Here is a 21,214-nt window from a genome sequence, read left to right on the forward strand (position 1 = left end):
CCAAAGGGGCCACATTGGCTCTTGGCGTGAACAAACTATAATCTTCATTAAAAAAAACATCTTCACTGTAGGCCTACCTCTTTGGGGTTCGGAGAAGATTTCTTAAAGTTTACCCCCTTTTCCCCCTTGGGGCCCTCCCCCTGGGTCCCCTGGGGCTACATGCTCCACATGAACGACTTTTTGGTCCCTACCCTTTCAGGATGATCCCCACCAAGTTTTGTTGAAATCCGCCCGCCGATTCTGGAGAAGAAGATGAAAAAGATTACGGACGACGGACGACGCGCGACGGACGATGGACGATAGACAAAAAACGATGGCAAATTTAGTTCACTTGAGCCTTCGGCTCTGGTGAGCCAAAAAAAAAAAAATCTATAAATTGCGAATTGCTGCTTCCACGCTTTCCAATTTTAAGCTGGGTGGATTTCTAGCAGTGACCAACTCTCCTGGTGGTTTTAATGCTTGCATGCTGACTGACTCCGTGTCCTGACACCATGTAATATTTAAGCTGTTTTTTTTTTCAAGAGATTTCCTTAGTAGGTTCTTAAAGACCTAATAAAATGCTTGCAAAATGTTTTAATATGCTAAAGAAATGTAAAATATATGTCATGATTATCAATGTAAATATGTTGTCAGTGTCGTGCCGGTTTTTATCGCTTCTAGAATACCCCCCAAATATCACATTTTTGGAGGACCTCGTTGCAGCTTTTGCGAAAAAGATAGTCACGTGACGAACACCCCTGAACCGATTGATGACGTATAAGCACGGAGTTGTGCTCGGTTAGCAGACGCCGCTCGCGCTCAGTACTAGCTTGGTACACGCGCGTACACGTTAGCTAGCCCGGCCAGGCCGCCCGGGCCCCGCGGGATGTGCACTTCCGGTCGACCCACTGACTGTCGACATGTACGCATTAGTACCACGTACATTATCACTAAGTTAGCTTGCACAAATACCTGGTACCTCGAGCATAATGTCTTCCCCTATATGGGTAAACTTCGACATTGATGATGATGATGATGAAGACTGCAGCTCTGACGATAGCGGAGAAGAAGAGGAGGCACATGAAGTTGAAGGGGAAGATGGGGAGGGAGAGGCAGCCGATAAACCAGAACGTTATCGTGGGGCTGCACCTTACCGATATGAACCAGCTGCGCATCTCACCCACTGCCAGTGCAAGAGCGTATGAAAATGGCACCAAGTCCGAGAATAGACCTCATGGAAACGATCGCCTGGGAAATACAGAGTGGTATATCTGGTATGCCCCCATATAGTTTAACGTTAGAAAGGATATAATGTATTCTACATGATTGACATTGTAAGTTGTAACTGTTTGTCTAGTAAGTAGTAGAAGAACAGACCCAGCTCGCTCACAAAGTGAGCGGCTACTCCGACCGCAGCAAGCGGGAGCGTCCCGGCCGTGGCCTGGCCCGTCGGCCGGCGCTAACAGTAACAGTAACAAGTTAAACTACTAGTACTAGTAGTAGTCTAGTAGTAGATCTAGTAGCAGTCTACTAGTAGTAGTAGTCTACTAGTAGTAGTAGTCTACTAGTAGTACTATTATCACTAGGTCTAGTAGACTAGTAAGTAGTAATAGCAGAATCTTTGGTAGTAGCACAGAGGCTGCACTCTAGGGGGATATGTTACAGGGTGGGTCGTGGCTCAAAAAAGAAAAAGAAAAAAAAAAGGCCTAACCAGTTTCCCATGGTCAGTTTCTGCAATATTTGTTATCAGTAGTTTAGATGCGCCATTTTCTAAGAAAAACGATACCAAGAATGATCGTCAATTTTGGTCGAGTAGTTTTTGTTTTATGCTACAAATCATACTGTGGAAGAAGGCCCCAACGCCGTGCTTATCTAGCGATGAACGCCACGGTTGGGCTGAATTCACGAGTAGGTCTAGGCCTATAAAGCAGGCGAGTCGCCGTAGTATTAGTACAGACACGCAGTGGTGGTGGGGCTATCGTGAAATAGGCCCCACCGCAGTGCGCGTGCACCATAATAATAATAATAATAATAATAATAAAAGGACATTTATATTGCGCAGCTATTATAATTATATACTCTACTGCGCATTACAAAATGACATGCATACAAGAAATTCAAACAGAAAATACACTACTTCAAGAGATGAATTTTTAACCTGGCCTTAAACTCATTAATTGTGACTGATTGTTTTACAAACAAAGGGAGATTATTCCATAATTTGGGTGCAGCGTACAAAAATGCCCTGTCACCAAGAGTAACTTTTGATTTCCCCGATGGATATTTCAATAATGTTTGATCCCGTGAACTCCGAAGATGATAACATGTTTGAAGTGATGTTTTTAACTCTACAAGTTCCTGTATGTACACTGGTGCTGTACCATGAATGGCTCTATATACAATTAGCAGAGTTTTAAATATGATTCTCTGCTTTACAGGCAACCAATGTAATGCTCGTAGTAATGGACGACAATGAGAAAAACGAGGAGAATTACAAACTAATCTAGCACATGCATTTTGCACCCTTTGCAGTTTACCTAACTGATTATCAGGTAAGCCATAAAATAAACTGTTACAATAATCCAATCTGCTTGTGACAAACGCATGGATGATTTTTTTCAGTACTTTCCCGTGTCAAATACTTCCGAATATGTGCAATATTAAACAAATGATAAAATGAATTTTTACATACTTCAGAGATATGCCTGTCAAAAGCTAGGCGTGAATCAAACCACACTCCCAGATTCCGTGCAGAATCAGCAGGATAAATATCAACATCAATCACTTTCAGGCTTTCAGTGCGTAGTTTTGAAACTTGCTGTTGAGTGCCACATATTACAAATTCGGTTTTCTTATCATTGAGTAGAAGATTGTTGGATAATAACCATTTGTGAAGATGCACAATACATCGCTCTATAATGGACACAGTATAATTCTCATCTGCTGCAGTAGGTGAAAAAGATATGTACAGCTGTGTATCATCCGCATAGGTATGACACATTACTTCTGGGAATTTGTGTTGGATTTCATGGAACAACCTACTAGCATACAAAGTAAAAAGAAGGGGACCCAGGCAGGAGCCTTGGGGCACACCCCAGGGTACATCAAACTCCTTGGACATACTGGAATCGACCTGAACCCTCTGTCTCCTATCATTCAAATAGGACTCAAACCATGACAATGCTCTGTCAGTTATTCCAAAATGTGTTTGGAGAATATTCACAAGAATGTCGTGTCTAATTAAATCAAAAGCTGCACTCATGTCCAGTAGAACTAAAAATACCACCTGTTGCTTATTCATTGCTAACAGCAAATCATTCTTCACCTTTAATAGGGCTGTTTCTGTGCTGTGGTTTTGTCTATATGCTGACTGCATCGGTGGTAGTAAATCATTGGTTACAAGATGTTGCTGAATTTGACCTGCTACTGCTGCTTCAACCAGTTTGGACACATATTGCAAATTACTAACAGGTCTACAATTTGAAAACTGTAAATCTGCACCGGGCTTTTTCAATAATGGTATAACTATAGCCAACTTCCAATTCCTGTGAAAGTGTCCACTTGTCAGAGAAAGGTTGATAATTTTTGTAAGAACTGGCAATAAAATATCAATGTTCCTTACAACCAGCTTTGTGGGTATTGGATCCAATATACATGTCTTCTTGTTTAACTTCAGAACCAACTTTTGCACATCATGTGCACATAACGGAGAAAACTGTGACAACTTATTTTTAACTTCTGAATAAGAAGATTGGTTGGGGAATCCATCTGCTCTTTTTGACTGAATGTCTTCACACATTTTCACTACTTTCTGCTCAAAATACATACCCAACTCATTTACAAAATTTTCAGTATCAATGTGTGGTGGTAAATCAACTATGGACTTCTTCATATTTAACAAAGACTTTGCAATATGAAACAACTTTTTCTGATCAGCAGCATTCTCAGTTATACATTCATTATAATAATCTTGTCTAGCACGATTCATTAAAGACAAGGTCATATTCCGTATACTCTTATAATCATCATGATCACACTAGTTGTGGCTCTTCATCCACTTCTTTTCTGCTTTACGTCTCTTTCGTTTCATTTGCCGAATATCTTCACTGAACCAAGGTGTTTTGGGCCTCTCTCTCACATATTTTGTTACAAGTGGTGCATGTTTGTCAAGAACAGATGTCAAAACAGACATTTTCTCACGTCCATCACGACATCCAGGCTCAGATTCTCACGATTGCACTTTCACTTACACGCACGTAAATTTGTGATCCTATGCATAATACACACACACCTATAAACACACATACCCGTGTGTTTATAGCAAGCAAGGGTAGGTCCTCCTAGGGTTTAGGGTTAGGTAGGGTTGTTTTTATGGTTAAATTGGCCGTTAAATTAGTCGAGGGACATATTAGGAAGTCATTTTCGCCGCATTCACGAGTATAGACTGTGGAAGGCAGCCCCACCGCCGTGCTTACCTACCGATGAACGCCACACGGTGGGGCTGAATTCACGAGTATTCAAACAGGCGAGTCGCCGTAGTAATAATACAGACACGCAGTGGTGGGACCCATTTCACGAGTTTGCCGAAAATAATGGATATCCAAGCGTACCACAGTTGTAATCTGTATTATTGGCAGTATTAAATCCGATACAATTCATTAAATATTCTTTTGTCTAAAGGCTTAGCCAATGACATTTTTAGTGCAGCGCAGCACCTGCTATGCGCTCGCTAGCTCGCTCCCCCGCCAGCGCTAGCCGCCGGCCGGCTGTCGCTGCGCTGCGCTAGTATAGCCCTAGCCTTGCCAGCTCGCTGCGCTGGCTATGGCTAGGCTGGTCGGACAATCAATATCGACGATCTCGTGTGACTCCGTTCTTAGACGTCATCACAATTTAGAAGTGATAGTGCGCCGCATGCGGCGAAAGTATAGACAGTTTTCCTAAACCGAGGAAATTGCATCCATTATGTTAACAAATATAGAACAAAATTCAGAACAGTAGAAAACCCCGCACAACCATAGAATTACTTAGAATTTAACATTTAATAATGTTACATCTTTGAGAAAAAATGCCTAAACCATTTTATAAGGTCTTTAAATCAGTTAGCAAACGATAAACACAGGGTATGTAATGTATAGGTTGATACGTATTTATTCTTCCAGGTCGTGGGTGCAAGTGAGGAAGTTTGCTGAGGTAGTACATCTACCTCTGGGGTTTCTCGAGATGGGTGTTATTACATAATCGAGTATAGCAACAACATCATCTTTATGGGGATTGGTTGGTGCTGTATAGGTGCTGACCTATCTGCCTAGTTCAATCCCCCCCCCCAAAAAAAAAATAAAAAAAAATTCTTCAGATGACATCATCAGTCAATCATCTGCTTATTGTGAACAAAGGCATTGGTATGCACTTTCACAGCCCCTTTTGTTTTTTCTTATGTCACTTTCGGATTCCTGACATAGCAAGTGCTAATTGTATATACATGTTACTGAGCTGCATTGTGTGAGAAAAATTGTATGACTTATAATTCACAATAACATAATCATATCGTTACATTTAGTTTGCTTTTTGTTTGTTTTCCATGTTCTAAGTTTGTTTTCCATGTTCAAACGTTATCAAATAAAATTGTGTTAGTTAAAACAAAACTCAATTTTCAATGAATTGAAACTCGAATTATCCCATCTTTGTGGATGAGAGATTTGTGTTGGCCGTGCGGGTGTGCTTTAATTTCCAGCGCTGTTGGAAGATATTACCTTTTTATACGTTCAAGTCTTTTCAGGAACAAAATATTCTTATTTTTTCTTTCGATTATTTCTCCGACATTAAGCATTGTAAACGACCTTCAGATAAATTCACAGTCAACATAACAAACGAAAATTGCAAAATAACATTACTGACTCGTGACACACAGGATAGTAACTATCATGAACATCTAAGATAAAAATGATAACCACAATGAAAAGGTACTTCTTATAACACAATCCTTATCATAATCATGAATTGCAAAAAAAAAGGAAAATGAAAATCATCAAGAAGGGACTTCTTAAAATGACATAGAATAATGAAGAAAAACAGATACATGCTAAGAAATGAACTCCGTTCCTCCTCAAAAGCATGTTTCCGCCAATGTGTTTAGCTCTTCAGTAACTTTCAGTAATAAAATAGACCTGCCCTTCGACTTTTTTTCGACATTACATGTAGCGTGTATAATGGTTAAAATTTGTGCTGAAATTTCAAAAACTTTGCTATAAAGACGGACGTGTCTTAAAGGTAACGCCCATTTTAAGCAGGCTTTTATTGGTATAATCTTTGTACACAGATGAATTGAGTTTCATTTTCTAGGAGAAAAAAAAAATCTCTGTTCAGCATAGGATTGTCCCCCGGGAGACGTCCCAGGGCAGTTGTCAGGTGGGAGTTGTCATCCGGGGGAGTGGTCCTCCGGGAGAGTAGTCCCCCGGGGGAGTGGTCCTCCGGGGGAGTGGCCCCCGGGGGAGTGGTCCTCCGGGGGAGTAGTCCCCCGGGGGAGTAGTCCTCCGGGGAGTGGCCCCCGGGGGAGTGGTCCCCCGGGGAAGTGGTCCTCCGGGGGAGCAGTCCCCCGGGGGAGTAGTCTTCCGGGGGAGTGGTCCTCCGGGGGAGTGGTCCTCCGGGGGAGTAGTCGTCCGGGGGAGTGGTCCCCGGGGGGAGTGGTCCCCGGGGGGAGTGGGAGTTCTTTTGCAATGGAAGTAGTACCCATCAGAGATATCCAAAACACCAAAGGCAGTTATTTTATCCTGTACGGGGCCCCAGACGGTAGCCCCAAAGTCCCCCCCCCCCACACACACACGTTGATCTCATTCAGCTGAAAAGGGTCACGGCTAATTTCTTTCGCAATGGAAGTGGTACCCATCAGATATGTCCAAAACACCAAAGCCAGTTATATCATCCTGTACGGGGCCCGAGTCAGTAGCTCCACAGTGTCCAACCCACATACCGTGAAGTAGCTGAAAATGGTCTTGACAAATTCTTTTGGGCTTACTGAGTAGAGATATCTCAAACACCAAAGCAAATCATTTTATCCTGTATAAGGGGTCCTATAGGCTACAGTAGCAAAGCACCAAAGCAATTTGCAAAGGAAGCATACTTCTGTATAGTGCACAAAAGAGATGACCAAATCAAGAAAACAATGCAGTCATTTCATTCCTGTACTGGGCCCGGTACAGTAGCCATAAAGTGCCCCTCCCCCACATATTACGATATCATATAGCTTTGTTTTTCTTTTACAATCGAAGTAGGCCTTACATCATAGATACCCAAAACACCAAAACCAGTTAGGTTTTTCCAGCCAATTTCGCACTACGATACAAAACTATATACGATGAAAGAAAATAAGGAAATACGTAAAGCATGAACATATCTGCTTAATAATTGACTGCAGAATATGTTAACTTGGATGCCCAGGAATCAATTTGAATGAACGAGCGCAGCATGTACGTGATCACGTGACTATATCATTATGAATTTATGAATGAACGGATAGTGAAATGGTGCTTGTCTTATGAATTCTGTTGAAAAAGCGTTATTTAGAATGAGGTAACGTGAATGTTCCAAAATAAATGTGAAAGAAATGATCATGAAATTGAAACATCATGTCATCTAGGCTATTTTTTTTCTAAATTGAATGCAGCAATAAGGAATTGGATTGAAAGAGGTGCGAAATTGGCCCGGAAAACCTATATTATGCTGTGCAGGGTCCTTGTCAGGTATAGCCCCAAGGTATTCCCACCCCATATAGATAAAGAGTTTTAGGTGAAAAGAGTCATGTATGCCTAATTTTTTTTTTTTTGGCAGTGGTAGTAACAGCTGAGATACCCAAACCACCAAACCCATGCAGTTATTTCTATTCTTTAAGGGGCCCCCAGCCAGTAGCTGGAAAGTGCTCCGGTATTGTTTTATTTTAAGTGAAAAGACTTATGGCTACTATTATACCTTCTATTGCAATGGAAGTAGCACTATATACAACAAGGTACCAAAACACCCAAACCAGTTATAGCTGTACGGGCCCCCACACAGTATTCCTAAAGTGCCCCACATGTGATTTTATTCCCGTTCCACCACAATCATGTATTTTGATCTACACCCAGATCTATTCAATTTGTCAGATAAGGAGAGAGCGGCAAAAGTGTACGGGGATCGGGAGCATCGTAGCATCAGCGTTTAGGTGACGGGGTTGGATCGGACAATTTTACAGATCGGGAAGAAATATTTAACCCGTTCAAAATTTCTTCTCCATCTCCCCATCAAGATTGACCTATTTTGAATCGTAGTTTAAACGGGGGGAGCGTAGTGACAGTGTAAATACCGCGGGATGAGCGTAATAATTCCAGGTTTTTCTGAGCGTAGTAACAGCGGCACAAGAACGGGAAGTAAACGAGACACCGGCGTGGTCCCGCTGCTGCGACCTTCCCGTGTGTACAGTTCTGGTCGAGGTGAAGATTTAGCTTTTAATGTTTTGTGAGATATTCAGAAACCACTCTATGAGATGTCAAAGAGCGTGCAGTTCTAAGGGGTATCAACAGTTTATTCGATGAAAATCGGTTTTGAAATTGCTGAGATATCCAAAAACAAGGTGAAACAAAGAGATACTGATAAAGTTGGGGCATGTCGCCTTTTATCATTAACACTTTTGTTGGATATCTCAGCCATTTGAAAACCAATTTTCATCAAATAAACGTTTAATCCTTCTTAAAATTACATGCTCTTTCATATTTCATAAGAGGCTTTTCATTTAAATTCATGAATTTCTTCCGTCGAGATGTTTTCATTGCAACTGATTAACAAATTGCCCTACATCGACGTAAATAAATAAGCACTGAATTGATCAGTGTTTAGTAGTAGCCATGATAAAAATCATGGGCGTACATACTCGGATACTTGTACATACTTGAATAACAAAGCAGTACCCGCTGCATGCTATAAGGATTAGAACCAACACTTGCTTTCGGGCGAAAGCTCGGTGGTCTAGTAAACACTGATCAATTCAGTGCTTATTTATATACGTTTATTTTTACACCACAAAAACAAAACAAAAAACAAAAAACAAACAAAAAGACAAACAAAAAACAAACAAACAAACAAACAAAAAAGAAAACTTCGGCTCATCTCTTCTCCCCGTCCACTTCCGGGTTTCTTCACCTGACAAGGAAAAAAAAAAAAGGTCCTCAGCTCATTCTCTCCCCTTCCATTTCCGGGTGTTTTCACCTGACAAGAAAAAAAAAAAAGAAAAAAAAAAGGAAAAAGAACAGAAAAAAGGTCTTCACAGAAAAAAACGTAACCTTACCGCCGCCATACTCCACGATCTCTATCTATTTATATTTAAGTGCCACTTACGTACTTCCGGGTTTAGAAAATAATATGGGGGCCCAAAGTGATGACACCTTATGAATTCCTTTGTATGGTGCACAAAAAGTGTGGGGGCCCGGGCCCCCACGGCCCCCACGGCTGCGCCGGCCATGCTTCAGTGCTACTATGTAGGATCACATAACTGGCTTTGGTGTTCCCGGTATCCCTGTTGAGTACTGTTTCCATTGCAATAAAATTAGCCATTACTCTTAAAGATGAATACTAGTAAACCATAATGGGTTGCGCACCTTTGGGCAACTGTCTTTGGCCCCGTAGAACCTAAAAATACTGGCTTTAGTGTGCAGGGTATGACTCTTGTTTACTAAAGAAAAAGAAAAAAAAATGCAAAAGAAACTAGCCATGAATCTCCATAAAAATCATACTAGGGTATTTCTTGTCTACTGTCTGGGGTCCCGTGAGCAGAATGTACAGGATAAAATGGCTGACTTTGGTTTTATGAGCAATTTCTTTTGTGTACTTCATCTACAGGATAAGATGATTTGCTTTGGTGTTTGGGATGTCTCTGTTCAGTAGGCAGTGATATTTTCCAGTGTAAAAGAATTTGTCAAGACCATCAGCTGATTAACAGTAAATGAGTAAAGCACTTTGGGGCTACTGTCTGGAGATAAAATGACTGGCTTTGGTGTTTTTGATATCTCTGATGGGTGCTACTTCCCGTGCAAAAGAAGTTAGCCGTGACCCTTTTCAGCTGAATAAAATGAATGTGTGTGTGTGAGGGCGGGGCACTTTAGGGCTACTGTCTGGGGCCCCGTACAGGATAACATAGCTGGCATTGGTGTTTTGGGTATCTCTGATGGGTACTACTTCCATTGCAAAAGAAATTAGCTGTGACCCTTTTCAGCTGAATAACACCATATGGGTGGGGCCCTTTGGGGCTACTGTCTGGGGGCCCCGTATAGGATAAAATAGATGGCATTGCAGTTTTCATGATAGGTACACCCAAAGGAACAATATCCACCAACTTTTGTCTGTGACACCCTTCGGCTGAATAAATGCATTTTTGGGCCACTTTTTGTGGCCCCTAGGCTTACGGTACAGGATGTGACTTGCCAGCAATTCATTTTATTGACCCTTGGCCACATCCTAATATGATGAGACCATCAAAAAGTGTGACCCTTTTCAGCTGAATAAATCTTCTGGGCCCCCGGTCTAATTCGGAAAGGACAAGTACGTCAGACATATTTCAAGAACAGACGTCGGAGAACGAAGTACAGTACTTTGGAAATGAAAAATTCGAACGGCGTTCTTCCAGGGCGAACGTCGGAGGACGACGTACTTCTGAACTAAGGTGCGGAACGGCAAAGTACAAGGTCGGACGTCGGGAAACGACGTACTTTCTGAATGACGTCAAAGAATAACGCACTCTAGAAACGACGTCGGGAGTGATAGTGAGAATTCACTTGTCAGTGTGTTGGGTGAATTATATATGTGACCGTGCACCTCAAAGCGAACATAAAGTCGCACACACTGATTTTGCGTGAAGACTGAAAATATTAGTAAAGTGAAATGGGCCAACCTAGCCGAACTTGACTTTTTCATATTTTCTGAAAGAGCGGGTCTTCTTTTACATTATGCTAAAATTTGGTATCATAAAACGGGCAGGAAAGTGTGTTTTTTTAGCAGTTTATCTCGAACATTTTTGGTAGAATAGTGTGATTAGGTGTGTCTTTACAATCCCCTTTTCATTTCTGAAAAAACCTTGTCCACACTCTTCACTTTCAACTCTAATAACTTTTGCAAGGATAATGCTACTGCTTTGAAAGTTGGCAATAATTATGGACAAAGTGTGTTGATAAGGCATGCTTAATTTCAATTTAATCTGATAATTCCTTCATTGTTGTTACTCTGGTGGTTTACTTAATGTTTTTTGTCCCATTCATTGCACAGCCAGCACGGTTTGGTAAAGATTAAGCGCTTGAATAGACACTGTACTTCAGAGCCTCTTTTCTCAGTTCACACTTTTCCTGAGTCTGTGCTTTCTTTCCAATATTCAGATAGGGTAGGAGAGTCCTTTTGATTTGAGCTATACATCACTTTAAAGCTTAAAGTCTGCTCTTTCAGAATATGGTCTTAACTAAAAATACATGTCTGGCGACATTTTGTTTGTTTTGAGGTGCAGGGTCACATATGAAAGTTAGATTGTGCCTTTGAATCAGATGGTGTGAAGTGCGTGGTGTAGACTGGTGACGTACAAGCGGGGGAAGACTTGTAAGGTTCTATCCTCTTCATAGAGTGATCGTATATTTCGATCAAACGGACGGTTGGCTCGGTCGGCATAAGTGCCAAGGCCCCGTTTCGCTACGATATATATATATATATATATATATATATATATATATATATATATAGGCCGTATAAAAAAAAATTACATTTGAAAAAAAAAATGTCTAAATTACATTTTCAAATATTTGGAAGATATTTTTAATATTTAAGAAAGCCCAATAGTCTCATCTATCAATTGCAATCAACAAAACAAACTTTTGTTCACGTTTGGTTGAACACTGACCCTCTTTGTCCAGAGTGTGAAAAATGACATGCGCCAAATTGAAAGAAAATGGAAAATTCAGCCAGCAATCTAAATATTAAGTGCTCCCATTCAAACACATTGCTTTTTTGCTTAAAGCTTTGATTATGTTATGATAGTCAGAGAATTTTTTTTGTCAGCTTTTTCGTAATTTGAATGATTTCATTTCTAAATCAAATGGTAAAAATTAGAGTGTGTAATTACTTTAAGATCGCTAAAGCACAGTTTTTGAAATACAAGGACACATCAGTACCGTATGCCAGATATTCTTTTATGTGGTAGTGGTACCAAATTAATCAATTTTTCAAATCATTCATCCCATTAATCACTCAATTGATTGACCAATTAATTAATTAATCAATCAATCAATCTATCAATCAATAAATCAACCCATCAATACGTCAACCAATATATCAGTTAGTCAGTCATTAAGTCGTTCAATCAATCAGTGAATCGACCCAATAATGAATTAATATAATAAATAATTGAAATAATCAATCGGCTGATTCAACAAATAAACTAACAAATAAGATTTTCAAACATTGATCAGCCTTTAACTCTTAATGTGCCAGGCCCAAGGCCCCTAACGTGCAAGAGGTTTTTACCTAACGCCAGAACGTTACGAAACTGGACTGACAATGTAATTTAAAACTACCATATCTTTGAAACTATCGACTGTTTTGAATTATGTTCTACATAAAATAATGATATCAAGAAATGATTGTTCTTTCGTGTCGTGTTGTCAGTTCACCGTAATATCTATCTGAACATGAAATATTGCAGAAATAATTGATATCAAAACATTATTAGAAATTTTTGCGTAGTATGGAAAGAAAGAGTCAGTCGTGGTTTTTCAATAGAAAAAACCCTTGACTCTCTGAGAAAGTTTTAGAACTACATCTCCCCTTTCAAATGATAACAAAATTGTCATCTAGAACTGAAGAGTTTGTTCGCAAAAACCGATAAGTCCATATTTGCTAAATGGAGATATTTGCGATTAAAGGTCAAGAAAAATAAAGAGAATAATAAGAAAATTTTTGCTTCTTTTGACCTAAACTTCAAAAAGGTACCTTTATAATTATGTAGTGACCAATATATCATTTACAAGGTATTATTTTGTACTTTATGGCAGAGACCGTACTTCAACATCATCAAAAATGGACTTATCGGTTTTTGCGAACAAACTCTTCAATTGCATGATTCCAAAGATACAAGCAGTTCATTTTGTCTTAGCAATTTCTCTTTCTGCCTCAGTAATTCATTCCCAGATCTGAGTGTTTTAGTCCCAGATCCTCTAATTGAAATTAAAGTAATTGTCCCGGGCCCTGGAAGACTGTATTTTGTCCACTTGAGAAGGGAGCACCTACTAATCCTTCTTTTGTCCGGGCGGGCGTACTCTACTGAAATCGGCAGGCCTTTGTGCGCGCGCAATTCCTTGGTAACGGCGGAGATAATCCGAGTACTGATTGAGTACAGTACACACTAGAGGTTGCTAGGGGCAGCTTGAAGGATGAACATAACTTTTGAAAGCGAAGATGCTGCCGTGATGTGACTGATAAAAGTGCACACGCCTACCGGATTTTTTTTTTCCATCGCTGTATCCAATCAAGGCTGTAGATGTGATCAACCTATCGCCAGCCACTGCCCTTCCATCACAGCATGAATAAAATCTTATAGCAAAGTTACTTGACGATAGTACACCACTTACATTTCATTTGCCAATGCATGGAAATCAAAGAAAGTGGGTTTAGCTATAGAAAAACAATTCACTCTCAGCACCAAGAGGTCAGTTGGTCGGAGCTCGATGCCACGTGCTTGCAAGACCAGCGCTGGTGTTTGAAGCCACGTGCATGCAACTGAAAAAGCTCACCATTCATTTCACAATTGGGTAAAAAAAGCACTACGTAGGGCATATCCCTCTCATTCTCGAAACGATCACCTCACTTTGAAATAGTAAAGTTCAATAGTGAACTATGCGGCCAGAGTTTTGAAGTAACTTGAATATAGCACACGAATAAATTCAGTCAGATTTGAAATTTTCAAAAGCAAGAACAGAACAGCAAAAATAACGCATTGTGACAAGACAATGAAACATGACACAGATAAACAGTGAAAGAAAAGGCAGCTTGCACATAATAAAAGGGTAAACAATACAATTACATTCAACAAAATGACTACGGTAAACAATAGCACTTAGAAAGAATCAAAAGCCCCCTGACAGTAGACCTGATCTGTATAGCAAAATTGGTAACAAGAATACAAAACTGTAGGTGGTGATACATGAAGAGTTTGTTTGCAAAAACCGATAAGTCCATTTTTTGAAGATTTTGAGTTACGGTCTCTATCATAAAGTACAAAATAATACCTATTAAATGATATTTTGGTCACTACATATGAAGGTATAGTTTTGAAGTTATGGCCAAAAGAAGCACAAGTGTCCTTTTTATTCTCTTTATTTTTCTTGACCTTTAATCGCAAATATCTCCATTTGGCAAATATGGACTTATCGGTTTTTGCGAACAAAGTCTTCATATTGAGCCTACACGCGCGTAGACGACAAAATAGTACGAAATCAAGTTTTACATTGCCCGTATGTTTTTTTTTTTATGTTTGTTGTCCTTGATTGTCTTTAGTCTCATTTGCTAATCACATTCGATTATGTGACATTATTCAGCGGCACATTGCATACTTTCACATGGCGTCGGAAATCTCTAGCGCATTTCAATAAAGTTTTCATACCGAACGATTTATAACCGTCAGAATCATTTGATCTGTTGCGACACGGATTGTCGCCTCCTGCTCGGGGCGACAATCCGTGACGAGCGTTGGCGGCACGGATTGTCGCCCCCTACACGGATTGTCGCCCGCCCTCGAAGCACATTTTGCTGGGTAATATCGTTCTGGACATAATCATTGAAATACTAACACATAACTTACATGGCTACATCCATGCAAACATGCCATGTAAAAAGTCATGGTGAGGTTTCAAGGAAGTGTGTATGTGCGCGTGCACATGATAATTTAGTGTCCGTTTGTGCGTGTGTGTGGGTGTGTGTGTGTGTGTGTGTGTGTGTGTGTGTGTGTGATGGAAGAATGTGTTTATTATGTCAGTTTTTTGCGTATGTGTTTTTTAGCTGCGCGTGGGGAGGGATACCTAGTAAGCTGTTGCTGGCATAAACGTTGATATTGATTTTATCAGCAGCTTTGAATTTGACGAGTTTGTTTGGCAGATTTGTATAATTATGAATTCGGAGTGGAGCTTGCGTGCGGGCAGATGCTGCTTTTCTGCATACGGTCCATTATGTCTTATTTATCAACATTGGGAAATCGTTTCATCAGGACGGAATGTGGTATCGGTTCGGGTGTGCGTCGGTATGTGGGAAGGGGGTTACATTTCGTTATTGCAAAAGTTTGTTACTCTGAAGGCTCATTCGTCCGAAGGCTCATTCATCCGAAGGCTCATTATTCCGAAGGTGCGTTATTCCGAATTTCATTTTTGGATCAACGAACCTCTAGGTATAGGGAATTGTGTGTTTCGGATATTAAAATGAAGCCTCGGAAAAAACATAACTTCGGAATAACGGAACCTTCGTGTGTGTGTGTGTGTGTGTGTGTGTGTGTGTGTATGTATTTGGGTTGGTGAATGTGGGTGTGGGATGATTTAGGTTTTGTTTAATCAGGGGTTGGTGGGTTGGGGATTGGATTTGAAGAAGGATAGTTATAAATGGTATGACAGATGTTGGTAGGATTTAATATTTAGGATAGATGTAGGCCCTAGATTTGTTTCGGATGGGGAGGGGATGGGGTGGTCGGGTTTTTTTATGACTGATTTCATTCTAGATTCGTGTAATGTATTTGTGTTATTTTGTTATGTATATGCCCTTGTAAGTAAGAAGGTGTTACATGATCCAAACCAATGTATTCAAGGAATATAGGTTTGGTAGGGCCCTACATGTCAAAACTTTCTCGTGAAGAAATTGTTAGTAGGGTTGGTCTATAATCGAGTTATCTATGTTGAAGTGAGATTATTTGTGGTATAAATTGACAAATGGATTTGTTTCTGTTTCGAATTGCCATTTGTAACTTATTTTTCATATTACACCCAGGATGAGTCGATTTATGAATGATTTGAATGAAATCAATGAATATCAAGGAAAAAAGTGTTGAGTTGGTTTATTTGCATTATGAGGATTTGTTTGAGTGTTTGTTGGTGTTTGTTTGTATTACGTATGTATTAGCGGTGTGCAATGGCAGTTCGTTTGTGCTAAAATCAACTAACGATTGACAAATTTTTTACGGCGTGTGGAAATTATTCGCTCATGCATAAAGCATGCCAAACCTATTCTGGGACAAAGAATAGTGGTATGGACGTTCTAGTTTATAAGACTGATGGAAGAAAATGACTGCAGTGAAAAATGAACAAAGACAAATAACATTTGGGGAGGGTACCTCCCTCGTATGTATTTTCTCTCGGTCTCTCTCTCGCCTAGCCTGCCTCACCGCTGATATTGGTTCACACACCCATACTATTTTTAGATCAACGCTGGTGTGATTTTTTTAAACACGTGCTCATACACTCTGAAGGCGTTTGTATTGCCACAGTAGCGCCGCTATATTCCACATAGACACGTAAGCATACAGGCACACGTATACACACAAACAAACCACAACCACTATGACCACCACACATGCACAGTTTCTACATATTGTATTATTATACTCCAAACACACACACATACACACATTTACACACACACACACACACACAGACACACACACACACACAACAAATCATACACATCACATATCATGCAGCTCACAATACACACACAAACACACACACACACACACACACACACACACATACGCATAACTTACCAGTCATACCCATCCCACCAAAGCTTAACACCGGAGGAACCACCCCGAGCCCGGGGCGACAATCTGTGACGGGGCGACAATCCGTGTCGCAACAATTTTTTTGCCAACACGGATTGTCGCCTTCGAGGTCAAAAACTGGGAACTGCACAAGCGTCACGGATTGTCGCCAGGCGACAATCCGTGTAGGGGGCGACAATCCGTGTAGGGGCGACAATCCGTGTCGCAACATGATCCTTCAAGAAAATTGTATAACATCACTCTACTGCTGTAGTTACTTCATCGGTTTATAATAGCCAATGAGTGTTAGTTACGTACTTGAATTCAAACTTATATTATTTACCTTCATCGCGCTGGAAGCAGGATCATCCGACACTTCTTTTTTCCTTTTTTTGTGATGTTCATTACTGACCTACTCCAAGGACTGAACAGCGAGATTTGAGTTTGAAGTTTTCAAGATCTGCATGCCGACAAATAGTTTGACATTACTTTGCATTGGTCATACTCTCTCATCTAATGTTCTATATACATAATGATGTTCTTGACACATTTGAATATATATTGTCAATTTTGAATAGATACACTGACATGATCTCCTCGTGATTGCAAGAATCCACTCAATAGTTTGAGTTTGAACATTTTCCTCTTCACCTTCGATTCTGGGAAATTAACAAACAACAAACAAATAAACAAAAATAAAAAAACAAACAAACACATCGAAGCAGGAAGATGAATCGCAATATCAAAGGGTTGGCCATCGGAATGTTTCTATGATAGAGGTAGGAATAAATGATAAGCAAAGCTCAGTAAATAACATCAAGCGTAAATAAAAATATACGTGAGACAACCTCACAAATCGAGGGCACATAGCCTCTACATCAATCTGTCGTATTTTACAAAGGCACAAAAATACATGATAATGATTCAATTCTGTATCTCACTGAGCGATGAATGTTTGAAAACCTATCAAATTCTAGGTTTCGAGCTTCCTAAAGAGTTGCAATCAAAATCAAACAAGAAAACCCGTTTGCGAATTCGATTTCAGCTGTCTACGAATTACCGATCGAATTATGTTCTATGCTTTATCGAGTCTGTGCTGTAGGCACGTTACTCTCTCCAACATGTGTCTGCATCATCTTTTGGCGATAGACAATATTGCTTTGTAATTTTCTTTAAACATGCGCTTCTATTTTTGTCATTAAATAACAAACTGATCATTTTGTGTGGTTGAGTTAACAACTATGATACCCCAATCGACTGTCGATGGTTCTTTTTGTGTTTGCCTTTTTTTTTTTTTTTTTTTTTTGCTTTTAAGGGGGCCGTTTTTTGGCCAAAAGAAATACAAATATATACATATATTCCTAATGTTCGCAACGACTCTGGTCGCTAATTCGAGAGTACATGCAGTTCTAGTCATGTGCTGTTCCCATAGAAAATGTTATTTACACTCTATTTTCAGCCTGAAAGCTACAAGAACCAAAACTTCCTTCAAAATACGGCAGCAAAATGAAATATTATACGGATACGGAGATATGCACAATGTTTCTTCAAAATGTATAGGGAAAAGAAGAGACGACATAACAAGAGAGAAGGCACGTCAAAAGAGGTACAGTATGAAGAGCAAATGAAGAGAAACTCTAAAAGAAAAAATGCAACAGTGAACGCAAGACAAAAACAAATATTAGTACAAAACAACGCAAACAATACATAAATATTAGTACATGGGAAACAACGTAGTTTGACTGCTTTTCACGTGCACATCGTCACATACAGAGAAGCATGTACTTTCATATCCGTGGAGATGTAAAACCAATACAGCCAGCTTGCGCCAAATTCACATAGATTACAAAATTTATTAGGTTTTTTTTTCAGTCACTATCCCAAGTTTGAAACGAATCATTTTTTTTTTTTTTTTTTTTGGGGGGGGGGGGGGGGGGGGGGGTCAAAACCAGCGCCAGCGTTTGTACTATTTGCATGTCGTCGCTCATAACAATTCCTTTCGCGCTTTGCGAACGCTGCCTACAATTCTGAAATTGAACCAAGCAAAATAATGTCCATCTTTAACTCTCTCTATAAATTTTGTTTGAAATTCCGAAATACAAGATTTCAACTTTGATTGTTATTTCGCTTCGAACTAGAAGACGACGATCACGCTAAAACAAACTAGGAACTACACTGTACGTGTGGTACCAAGTGGCCTAGTTTACAGGTCTTCTTTCCGTTCTCTGTACACGTACATAGACAAATACAAAAGCGTTTTCTCCTATGAATTCTAGCCTGGGGACGATTAGTGAAGTTCACCAAAACAAAAGGATGAAAGACTTGACCGACGAACGAAAGCTGACCCTCTTTGAGGGACAAAATTAAAGCAGCTTCCGGCAGAGCAGCATCCAAGCGGAACAATACGAGTGGAACCGCATAGACAATACACGAAGATTCATAGCATACACACGCGTGGTTTACCAATGAGACTTTTGATCTATACACATTTCGCAGAGGATGCGCTCGCAGCGGATATTCCCGACACGAAAAAATACATCTAGCCGAAAAATTACGTATTTACTCGAAATTTCCCAATGTAAGCGTACTCATATTTTTTGTGGAAACGATGGCTATGCTAATCAACTAACAGTACATATCACTGACAATTTCTTGGTGTAACACGTTATGGTACCAACACAATTTAAATGACCAATGTTTTTCGCGCTCTTCTAAATAGTCGCCGATCGGCGACCATGGCACGTCAGGACTAAGGTTGCCGTACGGCGACCATGGCACGTTAAGAGTTAAGTCAAAAGGGGGGGGGGTGATATTCCCTATGTCGATCTGCCAGTTTTGATAAAACATGCATACAATCGTGACTGACTGATTGAATGATTAATTGATTGATTGAATGAGTGATTGATTGATTGCTTGCTTGGTTGATTGATTGATTGAATGATTGATCGGATTGTTTGATTGATTGATTGATTAGATTGATTGTGTTGATTGAATGATCTGAGGATGCATTAATTCTGTGCACTTCTTCTTGACTTAAGGACTGGCATGTGGGTTCGATATATCTGTGCATGATTTGTGATAACTGTGCCTAAAAGATCTTGATGTTGTTAATCAACCTTCCATAACACAATGGAATCATTTAAAACATGAGAGAAAATCGCCACAAAATTCCTAAACTACCATAACATATTCAAAACTGTGAGCAAAATAGTAATATGTTGAATGAGAACACTTATTTGGACTGCTGGCTGAATTTTCCATCTAACATGACTAAATATGCGCAGTAATTCTTGCAATACTATGAAGTATTATTGGGATTCACATACAAGTTTCCGATATGAGAGTCGTTTTGATTTTTTTTTTTTTGTTAATGCTGTGACTGAAATAAGATCGTGGCACACTGACACAAACAAAACATTACGCGGCCGTAATCTGGCAGAACTCCCTCAGTCGATTTTGGTCGATTTTCAGGTTTTGAGTGTTTTGTGTGTTTTTTTCTCATGCTCTTTCAAGTGGGCCAAAAAATAAGTTGTGATTCGGTACAGAAAGTTATTTTTAGAAAGTAATTTTGGCAAAATTCCTGAGGAGAGAGGGCGATTAATCTGGCAGAACTGCGTAAGTCGAGATGCGAAATGAATTTTCCGATGTTAATCAGGCAGAACTGCGTAAAGGTGCATTCACACTGCATTCGACACGACAGCACGACACGACACAACGACACGACACTTCGACACATTCGATTTTCCGTTCACACTATACACGACACGCCCATAAATGTCGTGTTGGATGTCATTCGATTTGTAGTCCATGGGTGCGTTTATCAACTCCTTTTCTCGGCAGAAACAGGTTATCCAAACAGCTTTCAAGGAATTTTTACGAGTTGATAAACGCAAAGCTGTTTTGAAAGCCCTTTAGGAAAGCCTTTTCGAAAGCCCCAAATTTGTGGCTATCCAAACAGGTTTCCTAAACAGGCTTTCAGAAACCTGTTTGTAAAAGCCTTTTGGAAGTTGATAAACGCAAAGCTGTTTTGAAACGGCTTTGTAGTCTTGTACTTCAGTACTTGTACTTCTCCTTGGGTTGAATAGCGCAATGCAGCTTTGCAGTGACAGGCCAGTTAAAAAAAAAAAAAATTGTGTTCGCGAAGAGAGTTGATAAACGCAACTATTTTGAAAGCCGTTTCTAAAGGGCTTTGGAAAGGGCTATCGAAAGCCGTTTAAACAGGGGAAAGTTGATAAACGCAGCCAAAGTCTCATGCCGCCACTCAGAAATATTTGAAGTATGTGCTAAACTGGAGCTGCCTCAAAGATAGGAAGGCAAATGATTCATGTGGCATTGCATTATGACTCGTCACTCTCAAAGGAAGATATGTCTTTATGATGGTAATTGCTTTTCGCCGTCCCTTCTTAGAAAACAAGCGGCACATTAATAGTACAGGCAGTC

This window comes from Diadema antillarum, unplaced genomic scaffold, assembly GCF_040938485.1.
Source record: "Diadema antillarum isolate AM-2024a unplaced genomic scaffold, OU_Dant_1.0 seq00000791_RagTag, whole genome shotgun sequence".
Classification (NCBI taxonomy): Eukaryota; Metazoa; Echinodermata; class Echinoidea; order Diadematoida; family Diadematidae; genus Diadema; species Diadema antillarum.